Source organism: Staurois parvus, unplaced genomic scaffold (genome assembly GCF_062004578.1).
Source record: "Staurois parvus isolate SC_StPar_1 unplaced genomic scaffold, SC_StPar_1.0 ptg000209l, whole genome shotgun sequence".
Lineage (NCBI taxonomy): Eukaryota > Metazoa > Chordata > Amphibia > Anura > Ranidae > Staurois > Staurois parvus.
Window position 1 is genome coordinate 6103223 of NW_028318005.1, and position 16089 is coordinate 6119311.

The 16089-nt window shown below is 41.1% G+C and overlaps 1 protein-coding gene across 2 annotated transcripts in view; it reads right to left on the reverse strand.

Moving 5' to 3' along the window:
- Positions 1–16089, reverse strand: part of HRH1 (histamine receptor H1) — a 219368-nt gene that overhangs the window by 129902 nt on the left and 73377 nt on the right. Inside the window, exon 2 of one of the 2 annotated variants that reach the window (XR_016312938.1) lies at positions 3449–3799. The exons of the other annotated variant lie outside the window; for it this stretch is intronic. The gene's annotated coding sequence lies outside the window, so the exon portion shown is untranslated. Of the gene's footprint in view, positions 1–3448; positions 3800–16089 lie in introns of those variants that run through there. 2 annotated transcript variants of the gene reach the window in all.

Below are 16089 nucleotides of genomic sequence, written 5' to 3' on the forward strand. Positions count from 1 at the left end.
GGTAATCCTGAGTGTAGCTTGGGGTTACCGCTTTTGGCACTGATAATTAACCCCGAGCTACACTCTGGAATACCGCCAGGGGGTTAAGGCTAAGTTCACACTAGCAGGCATTATACAGGTGTTTGGGAAGCACAGATGGCAGCACACAGTGCTGTTCACACTGAAGCGTTATCGTTGCAGCAAAATTGACGCCTCATGTCCAGTCAGAAAGAGTTGAAGCCTCCCATTCAAGTCTATGGTGATGCTCCTCAAACGCTTGGCAGGTGTTTGTGGAGCGTTTGCGAGGCAGTTGCAAGGCATTTGCGGAGCGTTAATACCATTAAACGTCATTATAGATGTTTGTGGTGCGGTTTTAATGCTTGTCAAACATCTATCAAACGCCTTAAAAATGTGTATAGGGCATTTGAGGAGCGTTAAAAATGCTTCCCAAACGCCTAACATCTGTCAAATGCTATAGGGGCATTTGGCAAGAGTTAGAAATTAGTCAAGTGTGAACGAGCCCTAAAAGACTAGATCCCCAGCAGGTCTGCCTTGTTGCTGATTGACAGCACATGGCAGTGGGCAGATTTGAAATCCACAGTTGAACTGAATAGCGGCCATTGATATACCCACTACCGTGCACTGTCAATTAACATTGAGGATCTGATGGGGAACTCCCAGGTCCCCATCAGGCTCCTCATACCCAGTGACAAGTAATTTCTCAAATATGGTCATTGCCATATTACATCAGTTACATCACCACTATCCCCATCATTTATATTTCCCGTATCCCCTTTGTTTAGTTTAGCTTTTGGGGTGGGAATCTCCCTCAACTGAATGAGGCTGGGGTTACAGCACTGTGCAGGGAGCTGCCACATACATGACACGCACTGTATTGCACCAGCACTTTTATCAGTGTGCTACCACACATTGCAGCAATGCACTCGTTTTTATATTACAGCAACAGAAGTGATATGAATGCAATCCTAAAGAAAACTATTCACCACCAACCCTTGACATCTGTATTTCTACTCTTGAATTGTTATAGTAGTGGTGATTAGCCTGTAGGCAGGTGCCTACAGAAGGGTTCATGGTTTTTTTTTCTATGCTGACTAAGGTTCTTCAGTTATCTGAGTCAAGTCTGCTGTCTTTCCTGTGAAACTGTTACAATATTGATATGTAGTGGATCTGAGGAATTGATTGGCTAGTTTTTCCTACCAATCTTCTACAGACCCACATAAAAAAAGAATCTTTATTGTCCCAAGAGAGAGCTGCTGGAAAGACTGTCCAAATGTATGATGTTATGCCCACAGCTGGGGGGAGGCCAATCCCCCAAGGGCCTGGGAACCTGGTGACTCTTAAAGTGGTTGTAAAGGCCCAAGGTTTTTTACCTTCATGTATGCTATGCATGATGACAAAAAACCTTCTGTGTGCAGCATTGCTCCCAGCCCCCTCAGTACTTACCTGAGCCCCACTGAGATCCAGCAATGTGCATGATAGCCTCGATCTTGCCGGGTCTCTGCCTCCTCATTGGCTGAGACAGCAAGCGAGAGCCATTGGCCCCCACTGCTTTCAATCACAGCCAGTCAGCCAATCAGGAGAGAGATGGGGCAGGGCCAAGCTGTGGCTCTGTGTGAATGGACACACGGAGCAGCGGGTGCCCCATAGCAAGCTGCTTGCTATGGGGGCACCCAACGGAAAGGAGGAGCCAGGAGAGCCTGCAGGGGTGCCAAGAAGAGGAGGATCCAGTTTGCTCTCTGCAAAATAATTACACAGGGCAGATAAGTATAGACATGTTTGTTATTTTACAAAAAAAATTACTTTTAGTATCGCTTTAAGTACCAAAGATAGACGGATAGCCTTTTAAGGACATTTATCAAACATGGACTCTGTGCTTCCTTTTGTGGATTATTTGCCAATCATGGACACTTTCCTCTAGAGGACTATGGATTTTGCTGTTATTCATGTATGATTACCTTATGGGCACTAAAGCACCTTTGTACAGGAATTTGTGGGAGAAGCTGCTTTACTAGATCTGTTCCAGTAAGTCTGCCTTTCTTCAGTAAAGTTACCGTTAACCATTTATTGCCTAGTCTGAATTTCCTCTCTTAAGTGGTGTATTCCATAGTGTATCCAAAGAACAAGGCTTGCAACATGGGAACTGAAGATTAGAGGAGATGCAGTACATTGTAGTCCAGCATGTAGTTTGCTGTCTAGTGTAGGTTATATTGCTGTTGCTAGTGACAACCATACATGTTTCATTGCTTAAAGCAGCCAACCTGCCAGGGAATGGGTGACTGGCATACGGTGATGGTCATACTGGTAGTGAAAGGTTGCTGTGCTTGTCTCCTTCACTAGCAGGTGGCTCCTTGCATTTTGGGAATAGTACCTAGGGACCTAGTCTGGGAAGGGTGAGAGGTGTAGTCAATATGCCAGGGAATGGGTGACTGGCATACAGTGATGGTCACAATGGTAGTGAAAGGTTGTTGTGCTTGTCTCCTTCACTAGCAGGTGGCTCCTTGAATTTTGGGAATAGTACCTAGGGACCTAGTCTGGGAAGGGTGAGAGGTGTAGCCAACCTGCCAGGGAATGGGTGACTGGCATACGGTGATGGTCACACTGGTAGTGAAAGGTTATTGTGCTTGTCTCCTTCACTAGCAGGTGGCTCCTTGCATTTTGTGAATAGTACCTAGGGACCTAGTCTGGGAAGGGTGAGAGGTGTAGCCAACCTGCCAGGGAATAGGTGACTGGCATACGGTGATGGTCACACTGGTAGTGAAAGGTTGTTGTGCTTGTCCCCTTCATTAGCAGGTGGCTCCTTGCATTTTGGGAATACTACCTAGAGACCTAGTCTGGGAAGGGTGAGAAGTGCAGAGGGGCTCCTAAGAGAGAGAGAGATAGCAAGCATGAAGTTACAGTCTGAGGTTAATTTCCTGTATCCATTAGAAAGTGTGGACAAGTCACCGTGAGTGAGGTGAAAGGTATTGCTGGGTTGGTGAATGCCGTTACATGCTCTATGGCACCGGTTTCTACATGCTGTGCATCTGGTGGTGTTCTCTAACTGTAGTAGTGTCTAAAGTGCTTAGTGGTAACAGTACAATCAGTAATTCTGCAGTTGCTAGAGGGTTAATTGTGCTCATGGTGGCTCGTTTCAAAGTCTGGAGTTATGCCTTAATGCTGATTTTCGCAATGAAGCAAACTCCTACCTAGAACCTAGGCAATTAGTGAGTGTAGTTCTGTTGTCCCCCACTAGGGCACCTAACCACACCCACAACCCTGTCGCAGATTGCATGATTTATGATTATTTTGTTCTTTCCCTATCAAAGCAAGAGCATAAGATAAAGTGTCATGATGTAGGGATATCCCATCTCCTGCCTAACTCCAATAGTTTGGTATTTTTAGGAGTAAACTTAAAAAAAAATACATACTCTTAAACAAAATACTTAATTTAATATGTAAATGGCTTTGGTACAGTTTTTACCAAATATACTATAATTTCCAAGTCATGAGAAGCAAGAGAAATCACAGAATCAGATTAATAATGTGTATCTGTCATAATACTAGATTACTAAACTATCACTGGTCAAACTAAAACAATTTTTTTTTGTTTTCTTTTGTGTTGCTTTTTTTCCTTTAAAATATATGAACAGTATTATTGATAAATTGGTAGGCTCTGGGCTGAAATGTGAAAATGGTTCTGTATATATATGTGTATTTTTCCTTCAGACTTCCTTCTTCTGGTGGATAAGTGCTTCTTGTTCTCGAACTTCTAGTTGATAAGGCTTTTGTGAGTCCACCGCTGTAGGACACTCTGTCACTTCTGAAATTACAGGAAAAAGACCATTCATTTTCTCCCAGAGTCATTTAAGTTGTTTGATGAATGAGAACTCTTGCGCTTCAACAAATTGGAGTGTGTTCAAGTAGCAAAGAATATTTGTCACAAACCAGGCATTGGGGTATCGATGTGAACTTTTTAGATTTGCCCTAAGCAGATAAGTGTCCATAAATGATAGTGGAAAACAACATTTGCAGAGAGAGTAATACCACCTGACCTTGTGCCGTTCTGGAGGGTAAAACCTTAAACCAATATTCAGAGTTAAGTAGCTGTCTACTTGAAATTGTTAGTTAAAGAGATCCTCTCACCATACTATTCATTTCAACAAAAATCTTCCCATCAGATTATATGTACAAGTAATCTACTTTAAGCACGTTATTTACCAATAAAAACCGCCCTTGTGTAGACATCCAAAAGCCAGAGACTGTTGTTGGGCACCACCATCTGGAATGTGACTCTATAATAACCTTTCTAAACCTTTTTTTAACACAGAGGAACCCTTGAAATAACTTTATGGTCTCAGGGAACCCCTGCTAATAATGACTATATCTACAGCTCAGGGTATATTAGCATGATGGTCATTAGGAAGAATCCAGCTACTATTACAGGGAGATCCTACCAAAATCTAGCTGACTAGACACTGTCAAATTAAAATCTCACGTGCAATTGAGTGCACTCTAATGGTTGTGTAGAAGTGAGGTTATTCTTTCATGCTTTCTGAGATTCCCCAAGTGATCCCCAAGCTGTAATCCTTACATAATCACCTTTCCCACTGACACCGCCCCCCACATACACACCAGACACAAAGAACCCTGTCTGTCATTGAGATCTGTCCCCGTATGGTAAGCACAATAATTTCCATTTCCACCCCTGGTACTAATCTTCCCCACATGTGAGAAAAATATACTTGAAATATATTTTAAAAATATTCTTCACAAATATATTTCCATATATTTGAAATACTATAAATAAAATATATTTTTTAAATATATTCTTCAGATTTTTATCATATAAAAAGTAATTTTAACATATATTTTTACATATATTTGTAAATGAATTCCAAAAGTAGATTTGTATTTTTAAAGACATACAGTATATTTGAAATGTAGTTTTAAAAGTATTTATATTTTATTTTGTAATAAAAATGCATTTCAACATGCAGTGTGTATATATATATATATATATATATATATATATATACTGTATGTATATATATATATATATATATATACACACATATGTCTATATATTTATATATATATATATATATATTTATGTATATATATATATATATATATATATATATATATATGTATGTGTTTATGTATAAATATATTTATTGAAATATATTTTGAAATATATTGAATATGGCCAAAATTGTAGTGTTTCAAATATATGGCAATATATTTGGGTAGTGTATTTTTAAAATTTATTTCAAATATATGTTTCTTCCATATAGGTCAGATTAGATCAGAATGGCCATCCAGTTCTCCATCAGCCAACAACTGCAGTACAGAGTAAGCGAGGGCACAGACAAAATCTCACACAGATTAGTAGTGACTTACAACCAAATGTATGGGCGCTGATGATACAGTGCAATTACATACACAACAGTCTCTTTAGATTATTGCATTCTGTAAGTAATTAAAACAGCTTATTCATTTTTTATTCAATATCCCTAGGTGGGAAGTGCACAGGAAGTGATAAAAACAGAGGTTAAATAGTAAAACAAAAAAACAAACACAAACAATATAAAAATAGGTAACACATGGGTTAGGTTGTTAAGCCAGTTCCTGCTCTTGGTGCCCAATGTAGACCACACGATTCATTTAATTACATACCAAAATGTGGTCGAAATGTTCGTTATTTGGAGATTCGAATGTATCCAAATCTCCAAATCACAATAGGAATGAATTTCAATCAATATGAAATAAATGACAAAGAAACAATGAATGTAATAGTATTCATTCGGATACCATGATGCAATAGTTTGGGCCTTTGGTTAATGTTTGAAGCATCTGAAATAGCGAAACAGCATAACGATCTATCCAAATTGATTCAGATCCATTTAAATTTTATTTTGCATGAACATTTTTCATTATTATAAAAAATGCACTACATATACATTGGAAACATATTGCAATAAATACAGTAAGGTATAAAAGTGAAATAAGATGATGATTCCTATTTATTGTCTTTGGGTTGATTGGAGGTGGATCCATCAGATTCTCGGAATCATAACATACCGAATAAATCTGAATTTACCACTTGACTTTTGGAAGATTTTACCCCCTTTATGACCATGGCATTTTTTGCAATGCGGCACTGTGCTACCTTAACTGACAATTATGCAATGCTGTACCCAAATTAAGTTTATATCATTTTTTTCACACAAATTTCTTTTGGTGGTACTTAATCACCACTGGGGTTTTCTACCTTTTGATATATGATCAAAAAAGACCAAAAATTTTAAAACAAATTTTATTTTTTTTTATTTTCTGTTATAAAATATATCCGATTAAAAAAATATTTAAAAATCTGATTTCTTCATAAATTGAGGCCAAAATGTATTCTACTACTTGTCTTTGGCCCTTAAAATGTCAGGACAGTACAATTACCCCTTTTTTGAACGTAGACAGTCTGAGGTATTTAGTAAGAGGCAAGGTGAGTTTTGTAATTTTGTCTAAAAAAATTGCGTCACCATCACACTACAGCATCATGATATTACTGGTGTGGCGGTGATCAGGGACACTGACTGGTGACAGTATGTTGAACACCCCCCCCCCCCCACCAAAAAAAAGTTTTTAATAATTTTGAAACAACATTTAAAAAACAATTTAACATTATTTTAATTTAAAAAAAAAAAAATACTTTAATCAGAGTAGTTCAATGTTACCATGGTAACATTGTACTACTCTGGGGGGTGATCAGGGACTTTTTTTTTTTACACTTTGATTGCTGGTACAAAGAAGTTCATTGCACCACCAATGCTTTGAAGTGTCATGAATGGGTAAGTTCAGAATACTAGTGATCTGTGATTGACTACAGCTAATCACATGGTACAGGGTGCGGTGATTGGCCCAGGTACCATGTGATAGCTGTGGACCAATCACATCTCACAAGTAATGGAAGCAAAGCTGTTATGAATCACATTGATTCAACACAGCTCTATGGACATTGTGACCATGTGATCGCATAGCGATCACATGATCACTGGGCCCTGTTTTCCGCTGTGTGTGTACAGGCAAAATGATGTATGGGCACGTTGCTTTGGCTGTATGTGCTTCCCACCCGCAGTAAATGTACTGTGGGTGGTTGGCAAGTGGTTCAAAGTGGTTCTAAAGACTCAAGGTTTTTTCTATCTTAATACATTCTATACATTACCCACTTCCAGTCCGGACACTTTTGCCCCCTTCATGTCCAGGCCAATTTTCAGCTTTCAGCATTGTCACACTTTGAATGACAATTGCGCGGTCATGCAACACTGTACCCATATGAATTTTTTTAGCATTGTTTTGAGATAGATAAAGCTTTATTTTGGTGGTATTTATTCACCACTGGGATTTTTATTTTTTTGCTATGTAAATTAAAAAGTCCAAAAATTTTGAAAAAAAGTGTTTTTCTTATAAAATTTTGCAAATAAAAAGTATTTCATCATAAATCTTGGCCAAAATTTATTCCGTCATATTATTACTAAAAATAACCAAAATTAGTTTATAACCAAAAATTACAATTTTTAAACTTTTTTTTACATTTTTTTTTTTTATTTAAACATACTGTCACCCTAGCAGTGATGAAGATTTTTTTTTTTACACTGATTGCTTTTACACCATAAAGGCTGTAAAAGCAATAATTTCTCCTTCTCTCTGGCTGCATTCCTGCAGCCATTGAGAACTACTGAGTGAGCTGTGATTGGTCACAGCTTGTCACATGGTACAAGGCTGTTGTGAATAGCCTTGTACCATGTGACCTCTGTGATCATTCACAGATTTCACAGGTAGTAAGCAATGATGTCACAAGTGACATCTTGCTTACTACTCTGCATGTGATCACTGATTGGCCAATCAGTGATCACATGATCGGGACCTCGCACAGAGGTCCTGTCCGACGATCACTGTTCCACTGTGTCCAGGGAGCGCGCACAAGCAGGGTGCGGGGAGGCCGTTTATACCCTGCACTGCCACCGTCCAGCCATTTATATACAGCGGCCGGACGGTGGGTGGTTAAGATAAAAATAACCTTCTGGATTCATCCATTCAAGCCATGAATTCCTCCAATAGCTGTGACTCTTGAATTTCATAGGATCATATAAGGCATAAGGTTCTTCAAGCCCACTGCTCAAACTTTGGTTGGTACCTTAAATCGCAAAAAAGGGTGCTAAAGAGAAGGCAAGGCTCACAGTGTAGTAGAATATAACCCAACTGCTTTATTCAAACAAAAAATTCTGCTTACAAGAATAAAAGATGCACAAGCCGCATCAACACTGGTGGTTAGCTAAAGACAAAGATGGCCAATACCCGACTTCTAGTGCCAGGCCACCGTCTGACATCAGTTCTTTGACGCATTTTATTAATATGACTTTATCAAGAAGCTCTTGTAGAAAGCTTGAATTACACACTACACAGTATGTGAGTTATGGGTTTTTATATTTTTAAGAATTGTGAAAATTAGCCCATAAGCAGCAGTGTTGTACCGTGTTAGCCATTGATGAAAATAGATGTCAAGAAAAGGTATTACTCTAAACTGACCCTAAATTCAGACTTCAAAGATTGGACTGCACATATTAGTATCAGAGACTAGGCTGTGCTAATTGGGATACCAACACATCCCCTAGTATCCAGTACGGAAAATACAGGAACTAACCCACCACCCCTCTGTGAGGCACACAGATTTGGCCCTTCTTTTGACAATACTTTGCCATAAACAAACATACAGAGGAGAAAAAGGGGCTTTTTAAGCACCGAAACTACAAAAAAAAAGATCTTATATTAAAAATATAAATTTATTGAACATAGTACATCAATGAAAAAAACAGACACAATACATAAAACATAATTTTGATGTGGATGGTGATGATTAGGCTATATATCACCAAAGAGAAAAACATCAACGCGTTTCAATTAATTGAATTTAGAATTTGAATCTTCTTCAGGGTAAAGGTGCGATGCCATAAACCAGGCATGTCCAAAGTCCAGCCCGCGGGCGGATTGCGGCCCGTGTTCTGGTTTAATACGGCCCCACAGGTAATTTGGCAATATCTAAAAAGGAGAAAAGCGCCTCTAAGTGCAATATGTGGTACATTTATTGAGGAACATAATGAGAAACACATGATGAAAGAAAACGAAAGGCTTAGGCATATGTGGTGAAAGCAAAGGACATGGTGGCGTCCTCGATGTATACACCATATTAAGCGCTGGAGGAGACTCGGGATGTTTACAGGGAGCCAGCCGACACGTGAGATCCAAAGATGGCATCCGGAGTCCACCCTGGAGTGCAACGTCAACGTCAGCGTGACGACATAGGGATGTCCTGCATGCAATGCGACGCGTTTCAGAGCATGGGCGAGGCCGATGAAAGGCAAAGGTGTGCTCACTTCTCAAGCATTGAAGGAAATCAGTGAGAGTAATTTTGCTTTTTTTTTTTAGGGGGAGAAACAAGTACAAATTTCAAATATGTCATGGCCAGTATTAGTCGCTCCTTTATCTATTCATTTTTTTTTGCTGCAAAATGGTCGGCCTTCACACATGTTCATCAAATCTGGCCCTCTTTGAAAAAAGTTTGGACACCCCTCCATAAACAGTATTCATATGAAGAGTGGCTCACATCGCCATTCATAAAATCAGAAATTCAAAGGATCCTTGCTGGTTAGTTCCAGGCATCGTCTTTGCAAACAGACCCCTCAGTGGTCCAACTAAGTGAATGAATGATACATTTATCTAATGGAGGTCAATAGGGAATTGAGAATAGTAACACACCCCTCTATCAAGCACTTAGATCAACCCAGACATTTGGACTCGATTACTGATGAGCTTCTTCTGTATGAGGTATCAAAGTGTGGAACCAACAAAATGTTTCCACAAATGGTCTCTCCATCTCAGGGGTGGACTGACAACTCATGGGTCCCCCGGGCAATAGGGGATCATGGGGCCCCTGTGTCCTTGCCCACACTCAAACCACACCCAAAAAAGTCTATGAAAGGTACCAGGGGCATCTCATGGGGTCCCCTACTGACCCCAGCCCTCGGGCAGTGCCCGAGTTTTCAAATGGTCAGTCCGCCCCTGCTCTATCTTATACCAAGATGGAGACATCACAGAGAACCGTCACAGCTACAGTTCTCACTTGCAGAGGATTTGACAATGCATTGTTAGAATGTCCAATGTATTCCAAATTAATGTTTCTATCATTAAATCATTACAATGATGTTAAATAAAATAAAATATGGTCCAGGTTTACTCACTCTTGGCTTCAGCATGACACCAATGCTATGGGGGAGTACCACTGGAGTGTGACCATTACTTGCCATATACTTTAGCAAGCAAAACCGATCCTATACACACATTTCAGCAAAATACATAGATGTGTGGCTTGAGTTACAATTTAAAATCTTTACAATATATTTTTCCTTTTATTGTATCACATATACTGTTGAATTCGGGAAAAGCAAACTATACCTTTTCTTCTCCATAAAATACTCCTTTCACTGCTAAGCCCGGATAACATTAAGAATTCTGCCCTGCGTGTTCCATGGAAAATTGACAGTGGATGCAGCAGATTTGCAATCATTGTTGGTTTGGGCAATCAGCATTTCATATGTCTTGTATGCAGCAACAAATGATTCTGTTACAGGATTAAATGACAGATACAGAGAGGAGCATGTTGATATTTATTCTGAGATCTGATCACTCATACAAAGCTGGCAGAGGCAGGAGTAGTGGGGAAGCAGTGCAGAGAGGTTCACGGAGGAAGTATGATAGGTGACAGGGAAGATTAGAATCAGGTCAGGAATAAGAAGGATCTGAAGGACAGAGAAATGGAAGGAGATGGAACTAGCAGCGGAGCGTAGACTTTCATATTTCTTGTATGTATAAGTAGATGGTAAAGCGTGCTGTGTTTGATATGTACCGCATTGAGTAAGCACACAGTCCAGCCCTTTGTATAGCCATATCATTGTTGATGTTCAATCATAGTGGAGGCTTAGGCATACCCTGCTCATGCTGTCTTCTGCCGTCATGTTTTTTAATATAGAACTTGAGAAAGTGAATTACATTCTGCTGTAAATTCCAAAGAAAACACCCAAGTGTATGATATAGAAATTGTACATACATATCCACTTCCAAGTGTTATTAATGCACACAACAGCCAAAGCTAATATACTATTTTCATATCATACTTAAAAAAGCACATAATAAGGATGCGTCAAAACAGATGCATAACTAGAACCCTCAGGTCCCAGTGCCAGAAACCATGAAGGACCCCCCCTGGTCCTGGGGACCTTCCTACTGATCCCGGGGTTCCGGGTTATTATGGCCGTGCAACAGGACCCCATTCTGCCATCTTGGATAGGGTTGCCACCTTTTTCTTTAAGCCAAACCCGAAGACTGGTAACCAGAGCCCCCAATTGCATACTAGTTCCCAGCATTCCACATTAAACAGGGTTCCCAGAGCTCCTGTTACTTCAGAGTCTGCAGAATTTCCACTTACACTGTAAGAGCCCTTTCACAAGGGTGGACTGATCGGACAACCCATTGTTCGCTATGGGGAGGAGGTGGATATAAACAGACTTGTCCATTTACACCCGCCTGCATCTGATCTGATCTGCTGAAAACAGACGGAGGGGAACCGTTCACCATTCATCTAGCGCAGAGGTCTCTAAACTTTCCAAACAAAGGGCCAGTTTACTGTCCTGCAGACTTTTGGGGGCTGGATTGTGGCCAGTGTCCAGGCCTGGCATGAGTGATAGTAAACAATGCCTCAGGTGTGGTGTTCAGCTACATAATGCCTGTGGTCAGTAGGAGGAGGAATAGTTTCCCATCATTGGTATTACCAAGAGGAATAGTGCCCTACCATTGGTGTCAGTGGGAGGAATAGTGCCCCATCATTGGTATCAGTGGGAGGAATAGTGCCCCATCACTGGTGTCAGTGGGAGGAATAGTGCCCCATCACTGGTATTAGTGGGAGGAATAGTGCCCCATCACTGGTGTTAGTGGGAGGAATAGTGCCCCATCACTGGTGTTAGTGGGAGGAATAGTGCCTCATCACTGGTATCAGTGGGAGGAATAGTGCACCACCACTGGTATCAGTGGGAGGAATAGTGCCTCATCACTGGTATCAGTGGGAGGAATAGTGCACCATCACTGGTGTCAGTGGGAGGAATAGTGCCTCATCACTGGTGTCAGTGGGATGAATAGTACACAATCACTGGTGTCAGTGGGAGGAATAGTGCACCATCACTGGTGTCAGTGGGAGAAATAGTGCCCCATCACTGGTGTCAGTGGGAGGAATAGTGCACCATCACTGGTGTTAGTGGGGGAATTATGCCCCACTCGTGGTATCCATGTTAGGAATAGTGACTCATTTGGAGTATTAATGCCCCAAGGGCCAGATAAAGGCTAGCAAAGGGCCACATCTGGTTTGGAGATCACAGATCTAGTGGATTAGATAACAGTCAAATTTTACTGGACAAGCAGTCCGTTCACATCTGACCACCTCATAGAGAAAAGCAGGCTATGTCTATGTCCACTCAGCACAAATGGAGCGAACAAAGACCTGCCATCCACCTGTTCAGCTGGGATCAGCGGAAAGATCCCCCACTAAGCAGGCAGAACCGCTTGGCAGACTCCATCCTTTGGCTTGTAATGTACAGGGAAACTCTGATGTAAGGGAGTCCCTACTCACCAAAGCCCCCACATTAGAGTTCCCTTTTACAATACAGTCCACAGAGCTCCCCCTTACATAAGTGTGCTCAAAGGCTGGCAAGAGAAGGGAGAGAGGGGGGACAGTTCACTAGCCATTGATGGAGACTAGGGCAGGCTGTTCATTTCCTCTACAATCTAGTTGCTGGCTGCTGGCCTTTCCCACCAACTCATCCCCTTTGTGAGGCAGAGTGCTGCCAGGGATTGGAATGTGGGTGGGGGTCACAGGCACACACAGGAGGTGAAGGGTGGGAGCAGGAGGAGCAGATCCTGCTCTCTTTCTCCTCTCTTATCTGTGAGAGGAGGGGTTGTGGGCTGTCAGTGCTGGGTCTGAGAAGTGTGAGAGGGAGTGCAATAGACACTCACAACTGCAGCCAGCAACCCTGCGACCCTTGCGACCCTGGTAGTTCCATCACTGTGCCAAGATAACAGGAGATATCTAAGAGCTAATCTAACAATTTTGACCCTATGATGATTAAGTATGCAGAGGCACATGTACGCAGCATAAAATAAAAGTGCATGTATGTATATACCGTAACACAGGAAGTGTAAAAAAAAACACCCATAGTGTTTCCACCCATTTCCTATATAAACTTAATTCAAATATTACAAAGTTAACATTTTCAGCATTAGGGTTGAGAATTGCTGGTGGGGTACACACATGAGGGGTAAGCATCTAGAAGTGAAACATTTCGGATACATAGGCTTAAAATGGGATTCAACTCAAAAGCAAACATTTATTATATTGCAGCTTACTAATTTTTAGATGTGATGGCTGCATTCATTTTCTTTTTTAGCCTTTCCTTCCTGTTATTTTTCAACAGAACACAATTTCTTGCAGCTGTAGCAGTTAGAGGGTTGAGAAAAACCATTTACTACTGACAGGGGTGCTTAAAACAATCAGCTTTTATTTAATCATATACAAACTTTATCCCAAAAAAAACTGTTGCTCTAATTGCTTGTGAAATTGCAGTGTGAGCCAGCGTTTGGCTTCAATTTGTTAATCTTAATTCTGCTAGTCCATCTAACACTCCCCTCCCCCCAGACTGACAGTGCTGCTGTCCAAAGGTGTCTCTGTACCAGAGTGGGGGCACTCTAATAAAGGAGGTGTGCTACTGGCCAGATCACCATTTGGCAATATAGTGTATATGTATATATATATATATATATATATACCCACAAAATCATTGGATTCAGGTGTTCCAATCACCTCCATGGCCACAGGTATATAAAATCAAGCACCCAGGCATGCAGACTGCTTCTACAAACATTTGTGAAAGAATGGGTCGCTCTCAGGAGCTCAGTGAATTTATGCGTGGTACTGTGATAGGTTGCCACCTGTGCAATAAGTCCGTCCGTGAAATTTCCTTTCTACTAAATATTCCACAGTCAACTGTTAGTGGTATTATAACAAAATGGAAGCAACTGGGAACAACAGCAACTCAGCAACAAAGTGGTAGGCCACGTAAAATGACAGAGCGGGGTCAGCACATGATGAAGCACACAGTGCGCAGAAGTCACCAACTGCCTGCAGAGTCAATAGCTAAAGACCTCCAAACTTTGTGTGGCCTTCAGATTAGCACAACAGTGTGTAGAGAGCTTCATGGAATGGGTTTCCATGGCCGAGCAGCTGCATCCAAGCATCACCAAGTACAGTGCACAGCGTTGGAAGCAGTGGTGCAAAGCACACCGCCACTGGACTCTGGAGTTTTGGAGACGTGTTATCTGTAGTTGGTTTTCAGGGGTTAGCTTGGCCCCTTAATTCCAGTGAAGGGAACTCTTAAGGTGTCAGCATTCCAAGACATTTTGGGCAATTTCATGCTCCCAACTTTGTGGGAACAGTTTGGGGATGGCCCTTTCCTGCTCCAACATGACTGCGCACCAGTGCACAAAGCAAGGTTCATAAAGACACGGATGAGTGAGTTTGGGGAGGAGGAACTTGACTGGCCTGCGCAGAGTCCGACCTCAATCCGATAGAACACCTTTGGGATGAATTAGAGCGGAGACTACAAGCCAGGCCTTCTCATCCGACATCAGTGCCTGACCTCACAAATGTGCTTCTGGAAGAATGGGCAAACATTTCCATAGACACCCTCCTAAGCCTTATGGACAGCCTTCCCAGAAGAGTTGAAGCTGTTATAGCTGCAAAGGGTTGGCCACCTCAATATTGAACCCTACGGCCTAAGACTGGGATGCCATTAAAGTTCATGTGCGTGTAATGGCAGGCGTCCCTATACTTTTGGCAATATAGTGTGTGTGTATATATATATATATATATATATATATATATATATATATATATATATATATTTGTAAAAAAAATTGTGTGAGGAGAGGGGGTTGTAGTAATCTGCAGCTATAAATAAAATATATTTGATGATCTTGTTCAGGCATTTCTTGGCATGTTGTGACAACTGTTCCTCAGTTGTGTTTCTGCATTGTAACCTTGTCACATATGGCCATTGTGGAGACTACAAGCGACCATACTGACACAAATTACATATCTGCAGTCCACTGTTGTCACTAGTTAAAAGCAATGACATTCAATTCCAGGAGATGGCTGTAACAGGCTGCAATGCAAAGAAAGAATTTTTAAAAAGAGTTACAACTGTATTTTATAAAGCAAAAAATATGTCAGTGCTTTGATACGCAGTGCTTTATTAAACTAAATGTCATCCAGTAAATATAGAAGAGATCAATTGCTCAAGTACCTAACGACCTCCTGTGTACCATCTATCAGTAATTACATATTGTACTTAGTTTAATTAATTGCAGTTAGTAACAATGCTCTCAAGTGGGGATGCTTTTTTTTTGGTTTACATAACCGATTTCCCGTTGAATAATCACATTGAGGGTTTTACAGTCAGCATTTTATCTTACAAATCTAACATAATGGACATTATAATGGCAACTGAGTATACTAAGGCATACTGAAAATGTTAAAGCGGAACTTTGAAGCAGCCACACAAAATCCCCTACAAAACAGAAATCAGGATTTGAGTGCTAGTAATGTGAGCCCATCAAGCTTTACTGTATGACGCTACCATCCTAACATGTTTCAGGGACTGTATGTTGATGCTACTTGAATGTCCATTGAGTAGTCAGGAGGAAGGAAGCAAGAGAACTGACATAAGAAGTTAAGAATTGAAATCTCTGACCCATCATTAGTGTTTCCCAACCAGGGTACCGTCTTTGGGTTCCCCCAGGGTGCCACAAGCATGGGACCCAGTTTGCCCTGGATCAGTGTTATACGTTGCCATGGTGCTGGTGGCACTCTAGAACCAAGACGAACAGCATCATTTGTTGCTATGGTGCTGGTGGCTGGCTCACTGGCACCATGGCAATGCATGACTCTGATCCAGG